The sequence below is a fragment of the Myotis yumanensis genome, unplaced genomic scaffold (genome assembly GCF_028538775.1).
Source record: "Myotis yumanensis isolate MYYU_CA2020_CCGP unplaced genomic scaffold, mMyoYum1.0.hap1 SCAF_1, whole genome shotgun sequence".
NCBI lineage: Eukaryota > Metazoa > Chordata > Mammalia > Chiroptera > Vespertilionidae > Myotis > Myotis yumanensis.
The window spans coordinates 198559748-198576662 of record NW_027223752.1 but is presented as its reverse complement, the minus strand read 5'-3'; the positions used below and the strand labels follow the sequence as shown (position 1 = coordinate 198576662).

The 16915-nt window shown below is 40.6% G+C and overlaps 1 pseudogene; it reads left to right on the top strand.

Annotated features, from left to right (window-relative positions):
• The first annotated feature begins 304 nt into the window (after positions 1 to 304).
• Positions 305 to 16320, top strand: LOC138994768 (small ribosomal subunit protein eS7-like; annotated as a pseudogene).
• Positions 16321 to 16915: the final 595 nt, after the last annotated feature.

Here is a 16915-nt window from a genome sequence, read left to right as displayed (position 1 = left end):
CAATCCGTCCTGCTCTGTGCATGACAGGGGGCGGCACCCCAACTCCCCAATCAGCCCTGCTCTGGGCCCGACCAGGGGCTCCACCTAGGGATTGGGCCTGCCCTCTGCCACCCGGGAGCAGGCCTAAGCCAGCAGGTCGTTATCTCCTGAGGGGTCCCAGACTGCGAGAGGGCACAGGACGGGCTGAGGGACCCCCTCCCCCCCCCCCCCCCAGTGCACAAATTTTTATGCACCGGGCCTCTAGTCTATATATAAAACCCTAATATGCAAATAGACCGAACTGCGGAACAACCAACCAGTCGCTATGACGTGCGCTGACCACCAGGGGGCAGGCACAGAACATAGCGGGTGTCGGTTGCAGCAGGATGGTGGAGCAGGTGAGTGGGGGTGCCACTGTTGCTGTCATCAGGGTGAGCCTCTGGTAGTTACTGAAAGTTCTTTGCTCCTGTGCACCGCAGTCCCTCCTGGTGCTTGCACCTGCTGCCGGCGCCAGCCCTGCTTACACCTGCTGCTGGCACCACCACTCGCACCCACTGTTGGCACCCAGAGCTGGCCCTGATCATTTGGCACTGTCAGCAGGTGCAAGTGGCAGCTACTGGCCCCGATCCCCCCTCAGGGCTTCTCTACCTCCCCTGGCTCCTGATTGGGGCCAGCAGCCACTGCTCACATCTGCTGCTGGTAACAGCCCTAGAGCTGCCGCTCACACCAGCTGCCGGCGCCCACTGCCAGACCTGATCACTCAGCACCATCAGCAGGTGCAAGCAGCGGGCTGGCCCCGATCGCCTATGAGGGCTTCTCCACTTCCCTCTGCTCCTGAAAGGTGATCGGGGCAGCAGCCACCATTCACATCTGCTGACAGTGCAAGGCCCACTCGCATCCGCTGCTGGCGCCAGCCCAATTGCTCTGTGTCATCAGCACATGGGAGAGGCGGCAGCAGGAGCAGGGCTGCTGGCAGACAGGGGGTGGGGGCCACAGCAGGGGTGCAGAGGATGGGCTGAGACCCGCCCCTGTGCCCACCACAGCCTCACGGCCCACAGTTCCTTTCAAGGTGCACAAATTCATGCACTGAGCCCCTAGTATAATATAGTATACTACAGGCCCGGTGCACAAAAATTTGTGCACTCGGGAGGGTCCCTCAGCACGGCCTGTGCCCTCTCGTAGTCCGGGATCCCTCGGGGAATGACCACCTGCTAGCTTAGCCCCCCCCCCCCCGACCCCCCCGGGGGATTGGGCCTAAGCTGGCAGTCAGACATCCCTCTGGCAGCCCGGGAGCCCTCGGGGGATGTCCACTTGCCAGCGGAGAGCAGGCCTATGCTGCAGTCAGACATCAATAGTGCTGCTGAGGAGGTGGGAGAAGCTCCCACCACCACCACTGTACTGGCAGCCATCAGCCTGGCTTGTGGCTGAGCAGAGCTCCCCCTGTTGGAGCACACTGACCACCAGGGGGCAGCTCCGGCATTGAGCATCTGCCCCCTGGTGGTCAGTGTGTGTCATAGTGACCAGTCATTCCCAGTCGCTCTGCTGTTAGGGTCAATTTGCATATTACCCTTTTATTATATAGGATAGAGGGCTGGTTTGCCCTGAAGGGTGTCCTGGATCAGGGTGGGGGTCCCACTGGGGTGCCTGGCCCGCCTGGGTGAGTGGCTGATGGCTGTTTGCAGGCTGGCCACAGCCCCTTCAGGGTAGGGGTCCCTGCTGGGGTGCCTGGCCAGCCTGGATGAGGGGCTAATGGCTGTTCTCAGGCTGGCTAAGGCCCCCAGCCACCCAAGCTCCCAGTGGAGGCTGGCTGGACACAGGTATCTGGGATTTATTTAGCTTCTATAATTGAAACTTTGTTGCCTTTTGCGGAGGCCACAGCGGGCCAGAGGAGGCGGGAAGCTTGGCTTCCTCCATCGCCGGGGCAACCAAGCCTCCTGCTTGCTCCAGCTCCATGGCTGCCGGTTGCCATCTTGGTTGGGTTAATTTGCATATAGTCGCTCTGATTGGCTGGTGGGTGTGACTTGGGCGTAGCAAAGGTACAGTCAATTAGCATCTTTGTCTTTTATTAGTGTAGATTAGTGAACAATCTCACCTAACAGCTAACCTTTCACCAGCCCTGGTAATTACTGTATTTCTCCATGTATAAGATGCCCCTATGTATAAGATGCCTCCCACTTTTCCAACCCAAAATTAAGAAATCAATATTTTAAACATAAAACAGAACACATTTTTATTTAGTAATTTGGTAATGTTTACATACCAGTACTGTGATATTACGCAGCATATCACTTTATTCAGCCTCTGTTGCATCACTGCTCTCTTCTTCATCACTATTAGTTCCAGACATATCAATTTCTTCAACTTCTATTGTATCACTGCTGTCTTCTGAGTCACTGTCTATATATGTGAGATCCTCCCCATAAACTGGTGGTATTTTCTGAGCTAACTGTGTTCATGTTCTCATGACCAACCCTTCTCTACTCTTGAAATTGAAGTACCATTTTGCCTTCCTTGTAAAATCAGCAATGTTCATTTCGCTTGCAAACATTCTTGCCTGACATTGAATAAGCTTGGTTGACACACATAAGCCATTCTGGTGCTGCTCCAAATTCCAAGTCTTAAGCCTCTGCTCCAAGTTTGCCCATTTTGATGGTTTTCCTCTGAAGCTCTTTTTTTTTTTGCATCTTAAGGAGTTGTTCTTCCTATTCTCTCCACTGTCTGATCATACACTCAGTGGGAGGAGGTCCAAATTGTCTCTCTGCAGCTCTATTTCCATGCTCTTTTACATAGCTGGTTACATTCAGTTTGAATTTTGCAGAGTAAGACAATTGCTTACCAGTATTTATCTTTTTATTTTTTGACATCTTTATGGGCTCAGAACACTCTGGTCCCTATTTGCATCTGCGCACTCTCCACCTTCACCCAATTACAGCATCAGCTGACATCAGTAATAATGAGGCTCATGATTGGAGTAAGCCTGTGGTATGAGCAGCTAAGCACCCCTGTGGCTCCCTCCTCGGCTGACTTCTATGTATAAGATGCCCCTCGATTTTCAGTCTAATGATTTTACAAAAAAATAGTGTCTCATACATGGAAAAATATGGTGCTACTTGCATGTTCATCCACCATAAGGGCAAGAAACTAATGTGAAGGGAAAATGGTGTTGTCGGTGTTGTTTAAAAATAAAAACCTATTTAATTGTGAAATTTTAATGTCCAGGTGTTACCTAATGTACTGTAAATATGTACAGCAGACAATATCAGAACAAGCTACTTCATTTCCATGGTAACATCGGGCCACAATGGAGGGTGCTGGTTAAAAATGGATTATTTTCATTAGGACCACACAAGGAGACTGGACAATTAACAGACTGAATAGAAGGGCTAATGAATTTAGCAAAAATACAATAAAGCTGTCTTTCTATTTTTACTATAAACATTTAGGAAGCAAGAATACAAATAAAATGTGTTGTTTGATACATTCCAGGCTATTTCAAGAGATAATTCTACAACTCTCGGATTCAAATGCTGCATTAAATATTTTATGATTTCCTGACTGACTGAATAGAAAAAAGAAGAATAGACAAAAGTTTTGATTGTTGAAATTAAATTTTTTTTTTTTTTTTAAATATATTTTTTTTATTGATTTTTTACAGAGAAGAAGGAAGAGGGACAGAGAGTTAGAAACATCGATGAGAGAGATCGATCAGCTGCCTCCTGCACGCCCCCACTGGGGATGTGCCCGCAACCAAGGCACACGCCCCCGACCGGAATCGAACCCGGGACCCTTGAGTCCGCAGGCCGACGCTCTATCCACTGAGCCAAACCGGTTCGGCTGTTGAAATTAAATTTTATCTAGCAAATAAAATTGTGAGCCTTATTCACTGGTTAATGGAAGAAAACTAGAAAATGCAAAAGGATCAATTAAAGTTTTAAAAAGCATAATATACAATCAATAAGTCAAACCATAAAATATAACTTTTTCCCTGGACTATAATTGGTGAAGATTGAATGAATTCTTCTTAAAATATGCATTTATTTGCCAGATTCTCTGCCACTGTCTGGCACCAAGGAATATAATTCAAATTGAAAACTGTGCCTGTTATTTGAAGGCTTTGTCTACATGAGGCTACACATCTGCATATTTGGATGAATGCCTGGCTTTCTAACTCACTAGCTGAGAGGAGATGCCACCATTAGCTGTTATCCCAAGCATCAAGAATACTAATTCTGTATACCTATCAGAACATAGTGTACTTCTTGTTTGCGGTACATCTTATCACCTAAGATTAAGTTGATTTTATTTAGATTATACCCACAAATAAAGGATAATTACACTGCTATGTGACAGGAAAGAATCCACAGTTAGAGAAATCTGCTTAGATGAAATTAACTCACTGAATGACCTTCATTCAGTGTCATGGGGGAAAGAGAATAAGAACAAGAAACCTCTCCGACTCAATAGCAATGCCAGTTCTGTCAAGTCATTTCATGGATCTGTGCCTCAGTTTTCTCGTTTATAGTAAAGGCATGACATTTTTTTATTTACATACCTCTAGATAGAGTGATAACATTTGTGATTAGTGGCAGATAAGTGTGTAAGAGTTTAAGCTCAATAGGCCTGGTTTGAATCCTAATGATTACTAACTTATAATAATCCAGGCAAGCTTCCCTTTCCTCTACCACAAATTGTTGACAATCACAGTATCTGAGCAATCAGGGAGAACATAAATCCTGAATGCATAGCACAGTGCCTAAAACATTGTAAGCAACCAATAGATGTGCATTTGGGAGAATCAAAGAGAAAACATGTTCAAAGCAACATGGAAAATAAAGGCCACAGACTCCACCATTCTTTAAATTTGAGATGCCAGACATATAATAAACTCCCAGAGGTTTAAATGAAGAAACGATCATTAATTCTGGCATAAACAGCATACAAAATGCAATTAAACAGAAAGTATATGTATGCTCCTTCTTGCCTCTAGTTATTTTTGTGTTTATTTCTTAAGTTTTTTTCAACACCTGTCCTGAGATAGCTCACATGTCCCCAGAAATCAACCCACCCTTCTTCACCAAAGGGATCAAACTGGAGGCCACATCTGACCTATAGATAAGATTTCTCTAGTGCCACTGTGCTTAAAAAGATTCCTCCAAAACTGAAAATTTGGAGATTTCAAACATCAAGAGTCCTGGCTTAATAAAAACATTAGAAACCTAGTAGCCCTCAGTACACATATCCACATGGCACCATCGGCTGAAATATAAAAGCAGATGGCCGCTGTAGAAAGGTATGGCCCCTCCAGTTATGCTCTTCATCTCTCCTTATTATTTATTTCTCTTGATACCAAGGCCCAGTACCAGTTACCATTTACTGTCATAATATAACATATTATTTTTTTTTTTAGGGCAAAGAAATAGCTCTCTGTACTCATGCCTCTATCAAAAACTAGAATAAGAAAGTTAAACCTTTAGGCTACAAGTTTCAAAAAAAGATGAGTGACTGATATTTGTGTGGATTTGAAGATGTGAATGGACATATTTTTTAAACTTCTTGAAGTGAAACATATAGAGAGGAAAGGACTCGAACCATATGTATACAGCTCAGTGAATATTCATAAATTGAATTCATCTATGCCCAGATCAAGAAACATTACCAATGTCCCGAAGCCCCTTTGGGCCTCCTCCATCCACTGTTCCTATAAGGCAGTGGTTCTCAACCTTCTGGCCCTTTATTTTTTTTAATTTTTTTTTTTCTGGATGAAATCCTTTTATTTTTTTATTTTTTATTATTTTTTTTTAATCTTTATTGTTCAGATTATTACAGTTGTTCCTCTTTTCTTCCCCCCATAGCTCCCTTCTACCCAGTTCCCAGCCCACCCTGGCCCTTTAAATACAGTTCCTCATGTTGTGACCCAACCATAAAATTATTTTCGTTGCTACTTCATAACTGTAATGTTGCTACTGTTATGAATCGTAATGTAAATATCTGATATGCAAGATGGTCTTAGGTGACCCCTGTGAAAGGGTGGTTCGACCGCCAAAGGGGTCGAGACACACAGGTTGAGAACCTCTGCTATAAGGGAACTGCTCCCCTAACTTCTAATGCCATAGGTTTGCTTTGTCTATTTGAACTTTATGAAAATGGAATCATTCAGAATGTATTCTTTCTTGTAAGTCTGCCATCTTTTGCTTATCATATCTTGTTTGTGAGATTCATATGGTTACATTTTATTGTATTTTTAATGTGCAAAGAAAGCTTGTTCATATCTCACTATCCTATATGACTGCCTAGCCCTTATTGGCAACTGAGTTTGGCATCCTAATCTAGACGTAAATCTTTAAGAAGTCTTTCTCCTTACAATTCTCTTAACATCTCAAAATCCATTGGCCTTTTCACAACCACTTAACTCCCTGCCTAGAGATTTAAATTTTCAAATGGTCCTCCTTGCTCATGCACAGATTAAATTGCAGTAATTACTTACTAATTTGACCTCTTAACATCACCAAACTCACTCCTCTGCCCACCCCCCCACCCCCCCCATTTCAAAGATACCTAAAATACCTTGAATTGCCAAACAGAGAAGTATGATTCTCTGTTACCTGCCTGGTGTGCTGCTACTTGGCAAAGAGAAAGTAGTATTCAGATATGAGTTTCTTTGTAAAACAACCTAGAATCAGTGCTTAGTGAGCAAAAGAATTAGATATATTAATATAACCCTTTGATCAATTCTAAATGATAAAATATTTTGCATCTAATATGGAGTCATCTTCACTGGCTGATACCACATCATTAATTACCCAAAACTTGTCAGTAGGAGAATAAAACCAGTGATTTCCTAACCACAAACTTACAATTTACCCAGACATTTAATAGCTAACAAAAAATCTTGTGCTTAAGATACCCACACAATGTATATGTGCACTTTTCAGTGCTCCTTTGGAAAAATGAATGTGTTATGATTGGACATATTATTTGGGCAACAAAGAGAATAAGATTGCATTTGCTATCAATAAGAATAATTTCTCCTGGAGACCTCTGTTTCATATTTTCTCTTGAGATTTTTCAATAGGCTTTTAAAGCAGATGCTGAGCTGGAAAATAATCCAAGAAGTAAAGAAAGCCAAGGGGGAGAAATAATAATAATGGACAGTTGTACTTGATTGTTTCCACGGCCAGGGCATCCTCCTGAGTGACAGATAATTCATCTTCTGTCAGTTTCCATTGCCTAGAGATCATTCTGAGCCTTGTTATCAGCAAAACCTCCACAAAGTGAAGGATTTTCAAACAGGAAACCAGATGTGATGGGGTCAGGCCCTGCATGTGATGGGAATATTTGGGTTAATGATGACTGATGCCATATCACATTTCATAAAGTACACACTTGCCAAATCAGGTATTTCTGCTGTCACACAGGAGCAGTGGCTGAATGTCTTTACCGCAAAGCTCCAAGGTCAAAGAGGAAGGAGTGAATGCAAAAGAGCCCACTGCCCTTACTTAGAAGCCTGGCCTAATAAAATCAGGATAAGCTCGTCGCATACTACATAGGATTTGCATGATAATCCTTTCAAAGTGTCTGCTATTTACCAGGGAAATCTAAAACATTCCAAATTCCCCATGCCTAAGACATGTACATTGTTGTTTTGTTTGAGGGGTACATATTTACTTTGTTTCTATAAATTACTATATTAAGTAAATCCTTAGTGTCATGACTTTATCAAAACCAATGATTAAAATGGTCAACTATTAAATTTTTTTATAACTAATTTAGTGATTTGGGACAAAAATGTCACATGAAATATAAATGTATACCAAATAGTACTCTATTCTATTTGATGGTACATATAAAGGACGTAATTTTATTAGCACTCCTGCTTTAGTAAGAAAAATTTTTCTGTTTTATTTGTATATTTCAGTATGGACAGATTTTACAGATTAAAAAGGAATAATTTCCAAACATGTTCAAGGGAAGAAGAGCCCTTACCATTTAATTTTAGAAATAAATCTTTGCAAAACCATTATGTTACTGTATTAGTTTGATGTTTTCAAAGGAAGTATAATAAATGTTGCAAATCTCCTTAAATAGCACTGGAAAAGCTTAATAGTTATTATTAAGTTGATGTTTTTACAAGGCTTTTAAAGCATTCTTGATTTTCTACAGCTATTGGTATAATATCAACTTTTCCAAAATAGGCATAATGCTTTAAAGAAGCAGCTTGAATGGATATAACATAGCCCAAAGTGACTAAGACAAAAGAAAAATCCCACACAGAACCTTGATAACAAATAGGCATTATTAACCTCCACTCCAGGTGATTAGAATACATGAGTAGAATTGACATCAGAGGACACTCATGAGATCACAAAGATTAAATATTGAAATTGTCAAATCCCTGTGAGGCATCAGCCTTGGGTCCTTTCTTACATGCTGAAAAGAATAATCATTAAACATTTAATGTATTTGAACCCTTCAAGCTAAGGATTCCAGGCAAATCCACAGAGGAATTGCAATGAGGGTAAGTGAAAACAGATAAGAACACAGAAGCAGACTGTTTGCATTTACTTGTATATTTACTTGTATTTAAGGCTCTGTGAATTTCTCTCTTGGAGGCCTTAGTTTTGGGATACACACACACACACACACACACACACACACACACACATAATCTCTAAGCGACCGTTATGACAGGTCGACCAGTTGCTATGACATGCACTGACCACCAGGGGACAGGCGCTCAAGGCAGGAGCTGCCCCTGGTGGTCAGTATGCTCCCACAGCCAAGCTCCCATGCCGGCTAACCTTCCGTGGTCTCCCCCCACAGCCGGCCAGTCCCCATCGGCCCTGGTCAGGGCTGGCTGGTCAACCTTCTGCAGTCCCTCCCCCCATGGACCTTGATCCCCAGCCAGGCCAAGTGACCCCACCCGTGCATGAATTTGTGCACTGGGCCTCTAGTTCATTAACAAAAACAGACATATCTATCATCAGGGAAGAGCCTAACCGACTAACCATCTTAATAAAGTATAAACTGAATTTATTCCCTGTTTAGAGAAGTGATACTCAAATTGTATCATTATCATATACTGCACAAGAATATTTTGGTGACAGGTGACATTTTTAAGGAAATATCTGCACACCAAGTACCAGAGCTGGAAGTACAAAAAACAAAGTCTTTCGAATATGCTCTCACAAATCTCTGAGAGACAGAAATCCAAAGCACAAAAGCAGCAAAGAAGAGTGTTCACAGTCTTCTGCCAGAGGCATGGGGGGGAGGGGCGGGAGAGGAGGGGGATGAGATTTTTACTTTCTCATCCATCGCTCAGGGTAAAATTGCTCCAATCTGACGGTAACATGAAAAATGGAGAGACGGGTCAGCATAGAACAGTAACCCTGCAAATCATTCCCTCCCGAAGCCTCCCCTTTTTCACAATGACACCTTGGCCAGAATAAAACGGGCAAGTCTGATAGACACCACCACAAGCCACATTTGCGGAAGAGGTGATCTCTTTTTCTTCCTTCAAATGTATTCTAAGACAGTAGCCATTCTGAACCCAAAAGAGCTCTGCATAACTGTGTGCAAAATCTAATAGTCTGGTATTTACGGCCTAACTGCAATCTTTAAAATACAGATTGCACCACTACTCCATTTAGCATCCTCCAGGAAGAGCACAGGAAGATTGTGAAAGGCAATCTTCCAGTGTTTTCAATAATAAATCCAGACTAACACAAAAGGAAGCTATAGATGATGAGCTCCGCAATTCCGGGGAGTGAGGAACAATAGGAAGGTATCCTATTTGCATATCTTTTATACATTCACAGGAGCATATCAAAACCTCCCAACAATATTCCAGAGAAAGGACTACATATCTATGAGGTAAAAGCCAGAAAAAATAAAATCGTTTGTACATATTATACCTAAATTCTGTATAAAAATTTCACATTGAGAGACTTAGCAATAACTCATATAAAAAGCAGTCCCTTAATAAAAGCTTATAAGGCTTTTAACTTTTGGGTTTGTTTTTAAAACTGAAGTTCTTCTTTATTCAACTACTCTGCACCCATAGATAAAAATCAAAATATGCAAAAGGAGTTATGGTTAAAATTATTGGTTTTCTTCTTCTTACTTATCCTAAGTCTGATTTTACTGCTTATAATGCACTATTTTGAATAATTTTCATTTTTACTGGTTTTACATTTTGTGGGACTCATATTTATGAGACAATCATAAGGCCATTACCATGATTTGAGTGAGACATATGCCCTCTTGGGCAAGAGTGGTGGCAGTGGAGATGAAGAGTAAAGGTAGATTTTGTAAAAGTAGAAACAGTAGGAATTGCTAAATATTGGCACATAGCAAGTGAAGGAGGGAAATTTTGGCTTGCAAAATTAAGAATGTAATACTAATAATCAAAATGGGAAACAATGGTTTTGTGGGCAGAAATCAAACATTTAGCTTGGATGTATTACGTTTGAGATGTTTCTGGTGGTTTACAGACTCTCTCCCTTCATGAGACCTTGTTTCACCTCACTCCATGTAAAAAGCAGCTTCTGAAAACTCCATAGGCACCAGACTCTTTGCCAAGCACTTCCCAAAGAATAAAGCATAAGTTCTAAGTTTTAGAATATCCCATGCTATCCTCACTGGGAGATTCTGGGAATAGAATGACTTCCTAGAATGACTTTCAGTATGATAGGAAGTCAATACAGTCTTATATAAATTTTATAACTGCACTCAAATGTGAAGCAATTTTGTATGACTTAGCCCCTATTCCTCTTTTGACAGGGGGTGATGTCCCAGAAGGAAATCTGGTCTAAAACAAAAGGTTGTTACAAAATTCACATTTAATTGCCTCCCCTCAATGTCGGATAACCCTAAAGGGCTACCAAGAAATTGCATCCCCCTTCTCATGTTGTAGGGAAATTATGAAAGTACAAGGACAGCCACAATTAGGCAGAAAAGGATCTGTTTATTCATCATAAAATGAAGAGTTCTCGACCGCCAGTATTTTCTCTCTAACCCTATAGTCACAAACTGTTAGCTACAAACTGTCCGGGGTTCAAAAAACTACTTAGGGCTTGAGAACTAAATTATGAGCACAAAGAAAGCATTTAAAACCATGGTAATAAATAACTTAGCTAAGAGGGATGTGTATAAAGGAGAGGCACAAGGAAAGAGCCCTGAACTCCATGGATATATATAGGTTTTGGGTAGAGAAGGAATCCTGTAAGGGAGAATAAGAAGTGGGAGAACAATGATGAAAATCAGATGGGATCTAAAAGAAGCTAGTGTTTTTGATACAGAGGAAATAGACTGTTATAACAATTTTGATGTGAGATTAGATAAAAGAATAGACATTGAGTATGGTAACATTGGTGATCATGAAAAGATTCAGTGACATGATGCGGGAGGAAACAAATTTACACTGTTTAATGAGTGATTGGGCAATTAGAGAATGAAGAAATTTTACATAGAAAATGCCTGCCCCCCAAAAACATGGATATAAGGAGGAGCAAAGAAATGCAGTAGTGGCTGGAGGGATGTGGAAGTCAAGGAAGTGACTTTAAGCAAGTGTACATAACAAGAGGTCAGGAGAGACTGCATAGCAGTACCCAGCAAACTGAACAGACCCTATAAGACAGTACTGGCCAAACAAATAGTGAGCACACTGGGGAGCTATAGCCAGGGGGGACAATAAGATAAATCCTCCGGCAGAGGACAGCATTATGGGCTTCAGGGTTCCGGACTTGGAAAATGTCCTCTAATAACTAAAGTAATTTCGAGTCATATATTCTTCAGGGTTAGTTAAGTATTGTGTGAAATATTATGAGATTTTAGGAGCTACTAATATTTGCTGATATTCCTGTAACTATTACTATTATTATCATTATGATTAATTCTCTTTGTCTGAATCTATTTAAATAGTCTCATCATGTTCTTGGAATTGCTCTCAGTACAGTACAGATATTAAATCATTCAGTCCTCATTACCTCATAATATTTTAATTCTCTTCTCCTTAAGCCAGACTTCTGAAGACCCAGCCATGTAAATATGGCAGTTATATGGACTGATGATGCTACCAGCCTTGGACATCACACATCAATCCTTTTAGATGGCTCAGGGCAGCTTCCTTTCTCCTATCTCCTCTCATTAAGAGATGAGCTGGACTCTGCCTGACTCAACTTTAGCCTCACATTACAGAGAGGAGTCAAGTACTTCACTTCCTTCCTCACTATCACTATCACCTTCATCCCTGTGTCAGAGGAAGAAGCATTGCTTTTCTTTTCCAAGGTATGTCTTTCATACATGTTTTATATCTCATCCTTCCCTTCTCCCTCTAAGATCTTGCTCTACTATTATCTAATTTTAACTAGTAAAAAAAGAAATTAGGAATAGCATTTTTAATTTAAAACTATTTAAGTAAATCAAAAATCTTTTAATTTAATTAACTCTTATTAAATAATTTATAAAAATACAAGTCACCAGAATTTTATATTTCATGTCTGTCTAGTTGCCAAAGTAAAGCTTCAGTAACATCATGTTTCATGAAAGTTACATATAAACCAGGTAGATAAAAATTTAAGAGAAACATGGATTATTTCATATTGTAAAATATTTTAAGTTTTGAAACCTACTGCAAACATCTGCTTATTGTGAACATCTTTGGAAACACACATTGGAACATGAAAAATAACAAGAACTAGATCCTTAGCACTTGCAAGAAATGATACTGCATTCTACAGTAATCTATTGTGTTTATGCTAGTGGCAAAGAAGCATCTGAGAAATTGATTAAGCTCTCTTTTCTCTTACCTAAGTTCTTTCTCTGCTCTGATCCTCCCCTCACTCTAAAGCAGCGGTTCTCAACCAGTGGGTCGCAACCCCTTTGGGGGTCGAACGACCCTTTCACAGGGGTCGCCTAAGACCATCGGAAGACACATACATAATTACATATTGTTTTTGTGATTAATCACTATGCTTTAATTATGTTCAATTTGTAACAATGAAATTGGGGGTCACCACAACATGAGGAACTGTATTAAAGGGTCGTGGCATTAGGAGGGTTGAGAACCACTCCTAAAGCAATGCCTATTTCCAATGTCATCAGTAGCATAGCTCACAACCTTCACAGCATTTGGACACAATGGCCTTTCTAAGAGATGAAGACAAATATCACCCTAGGGTGGGAGTGATAATAGCCAGGAGAGCAGATATTGGGGATTATAGGGTACAAGCATTAAATGCTAAATTCCAAGTGATGGAAAAACCTATGTGTGCTTTACAACTGATGAATACATGTAATTAAGATTATTTACAGTATTTTAAAGTGCAGGACTCCAGGGAAGGGTCATCTGGGCTGGGTCCAAAGGACTCTTGTTTTAGATAGAAACTAAGTTTAGTGTAGAAAACTTGAAGATATATACATTTCTTGCATGGCAAAATTCATGGCTTGACAATATATACAGTACACACTGCTATACATTGTACATATTTTACAAAACTTTATGGACAAGCCTGTTTTCTCACTAAATTGGACACTTACTAAAAACTGGAAGTAGGTGTCTTGATTGCTGACTGTGACCCTAAATAAAAGTCTTTCTTCTGGTACATACCAAGAAATAGTGCTGTGAATGGTGCTTATTTCTAAGAAGGTTAAGCTGGGATCAAGCACATGGATGCAATTACATGCTGAGGGCAAAAACACCCCCAAGTAATTTAAATGAGAGTATTTCAAAAGATAATTAGATACATATAGCAAATCCAAAGGTTATTACTAAGGTAACATATGCATTTTTTTCTTCTTCTTTCCTCGTTTTTTCTTCTTTGGATGAACAATTCCCAATAGTAAATATATAACATCAAAAGCACTTTAACTATTAAATTTTTTGATAGCTATTACTTCTATTCAGTTGATATACAAGGGAAAATGTTTCTATTAAACTAAATTTTAAGTAAAAGCACATTATAGCAGAAATAAGACCCTCCAGAGGATAATTTTATGAGACCATTATTGCACGGTAGCTTGGGCAGTTGAACTCGCATGAAACAAATGGCTCCATAAAACAAGTCCCAAAGTGGCCTATTGTTTAATTAAATTCATATCCAAAGCATCCCTCTGCCTTGACATGTGTACATACATTTATTAAATGTACTTTAAAATTCAGTATGAAAACAATATGACCTCATAAAGATGCAAAGGTTTAGACACCTCTTCAAAGCCAAAGAACTTCTTGAAGCAATATTTTACACAGAACTGTGACTTGTAAAGTAACTCATTTTTTTTTTCCCTTAACACAATGAGAACAGTCAGTTTGATGGATATAGGATGTTTAAGCTTTCTGTCTATAAAGATATGCCCCTATCTACATGAAATGTTTGCATTAGTGCAAGGACTGCTAATTCTTTCTTCTCCTCTTTCATCAAAATGGAAGCATCTCTAAAGAAGTCTGGCTGTGCATAGGAAGAAATAACAAGACCCATAGCCCAGTCCTTCAACTAAAATGTGTTTCCTTGGAAGAATGTTAATTTATTGAATGCAAATAAAGACATGTTTTTGTTGTTGTTGTTGTTGTTGTTGTTGTTGTGTGTGTGTGTGTGTGTTTTATTTTTTGTGTTTTTTTTTTGCCTTCAATGCAAAATTGTTTTACTTCAATGTATTACTCTATGCTTGTTTCATGAACCACCTACATGTGGGTAAGAGCCCTCTGGGAACAGAATGCACACCAGTCTGTTCCATATCCTCAAAACATCTGAAAGCCATTTGGTATTAAATGTGTTCAGGGAAGATGGAAGCAAGGGGGTAAAATGAAGAGACATTATTCAAAACAGGTTACCAATTAATTTTAAGATTTTGGGGTTCACAAATGTTCTATCAGTATCAAAATTTCACATTAAATAACCTATAATGAATAATTTTAGCCTCTCTATTTTCACCTATTCTTTTGCAAAATTCCTTAATACTGTCTATTTAACTCACATTCCAAAGAGAAATGGGAAACAATGTATAAAAATCTAGAGAAGTACAGGTGATTCTAAAACATAGGAACTAAATGAGATCAATTTTAAATGTGCATGTAAGTTGTTAAATTGGGGTATAATTCTCTGGACTGACAAATGGAAGAATGAGAAAAGCTTTGTACTGGTTTGAATGATTTTTGTTCACAGACACTGGAAATGCCCTGCTTAAGAACAGTAGCAATCATAATAATAACTTTTGTTTGGTAAGCACTTACTAGTACTGGGTCCCAGGCACTAAGTGAAGCATTTTACACTGCTTAGCTTATTGTAATCCTCATGACATCTCTATAGCGGTATTCTTAAAAATAAAGAAACTAAGACACCCAGACATTAAACAACTTGCTTAAAATCACAGTTAGTTAGTGAAGAACAGAATTGAAATTCACCCCTTTTCATGGACAACAAAAGCCATCTTTTCAGCCCCTATCCCCTGGCCATCAACTTTGAGAGCAAGTCACGCACCTTGACCTGGCAGCGGGGAGAACCGAGGCAAGATCATGAAGCCCAAGGGCGAGAAGCCAGATGAGTTCGAGTCCGGGGTCTCCCAGTCTCTGCTGGGGCTGGAAATGAACTCGGACCTCAAGGCTCAGCTACGTGAGCTGAACATCACAGCGGCCAAGGATATCGAAGTTGGAGGTGGTCGGAAAGCTGTTATTTCTATCTTTGTTCAGGTTTCTTAACTCAGGTCTTCCCAGAAAATCCAAGTCCGGCTGGTGCTCCAGCTGGAGAAAACGTTCAGTGGGCAACCCGGGGTCTTTATCCCTCCGAGGAGAATTCTGTGTGAGCCAAAGCGAAAAAGCCCAACAACAAACAAGCAAAAGCGTCCCAGGAGCCGCACCCTGACCACGTGCACCATGTCATTCTGGAGGACTTGATTTCCCCCAATAAATTGTGGGCAAGAGGATCCATGTTAAGCTAGATGGCAGTTGGCTCATAAAGGTCCACTTGTGTTTTTTGTTTTGTTTTATTTGTTTGTTTTAATAATTCTTCATTGTTGAAAGTATTACATATGTCCCCTTTTTCCCCCTTTGATACCCACCCCCCCCCCACAGCTGTGCCCACCCCCACCCCAGGGCCTCACCGCCCCATTGTCTGTGTCCTTGGCCATGCATATATGCATACAAGGCCTCTGGTAGATTACCTCCCTCCCACCCATCCCCACCTTCCCTCTGAGATTCCGCACTCTGTTCTATGCTTCCATGTCTCTGCATCCCATTGGGACAAAGCCCTGCAGAACAACGTGGAGCACAAGGCTGAAACTTTTTCTGGTGTCTATAAGAAGCTCACAGGCAAGAATGTTAATTTTGAATTTCCAGAGTTTCATTTGTAAAGAAAAATGACTAAACAAAACTTCATTCTCTGTTAAAAAAAAGTTATTCTCCGCAGTGCACTTAAAATCTTACAGAGATAACTCTAAATTTAGGTTATTGACAAAACTACAGTTTAGAGATACATCCTGAACATTCACCTCACCAAAGGTAACTGTGCAATCCAACAATGCCCAGCCCTCTAGTTGTAAAGAAATATTTATATAACAGAAGTGGTTTGTGTTTAGAATCCTGGGTGTCTGCCTGAGTCGTTTATGCTCACAGAGATTACGCTCAGGACCTTTCCTCTCAGCCAGTCCTCTAAAGATGCATGAAAACTAAGGAGAGGTCACAGAACCACCAACCCCTGTTATTACCCCACAAACAATCCTGAGCAGATGGTATGAAACTCCCACAGCAGAAAAGCTGTGTGAGCTCCCTGTCAGGTGGAAGAGCATGCGTGAACTGTCATGCCCTCTTTATCACTTCTACCTCAGTCACCAACGCCGTAGCCAAAGGCTAAGGAGCAGACCTAGTGTGTGAGAGCAGGTATTATGATCGCCTTGCCAAAGGAAAGCAACCCGCACTCAAAAGCATAGCATAGAGAGCTCTAGATAA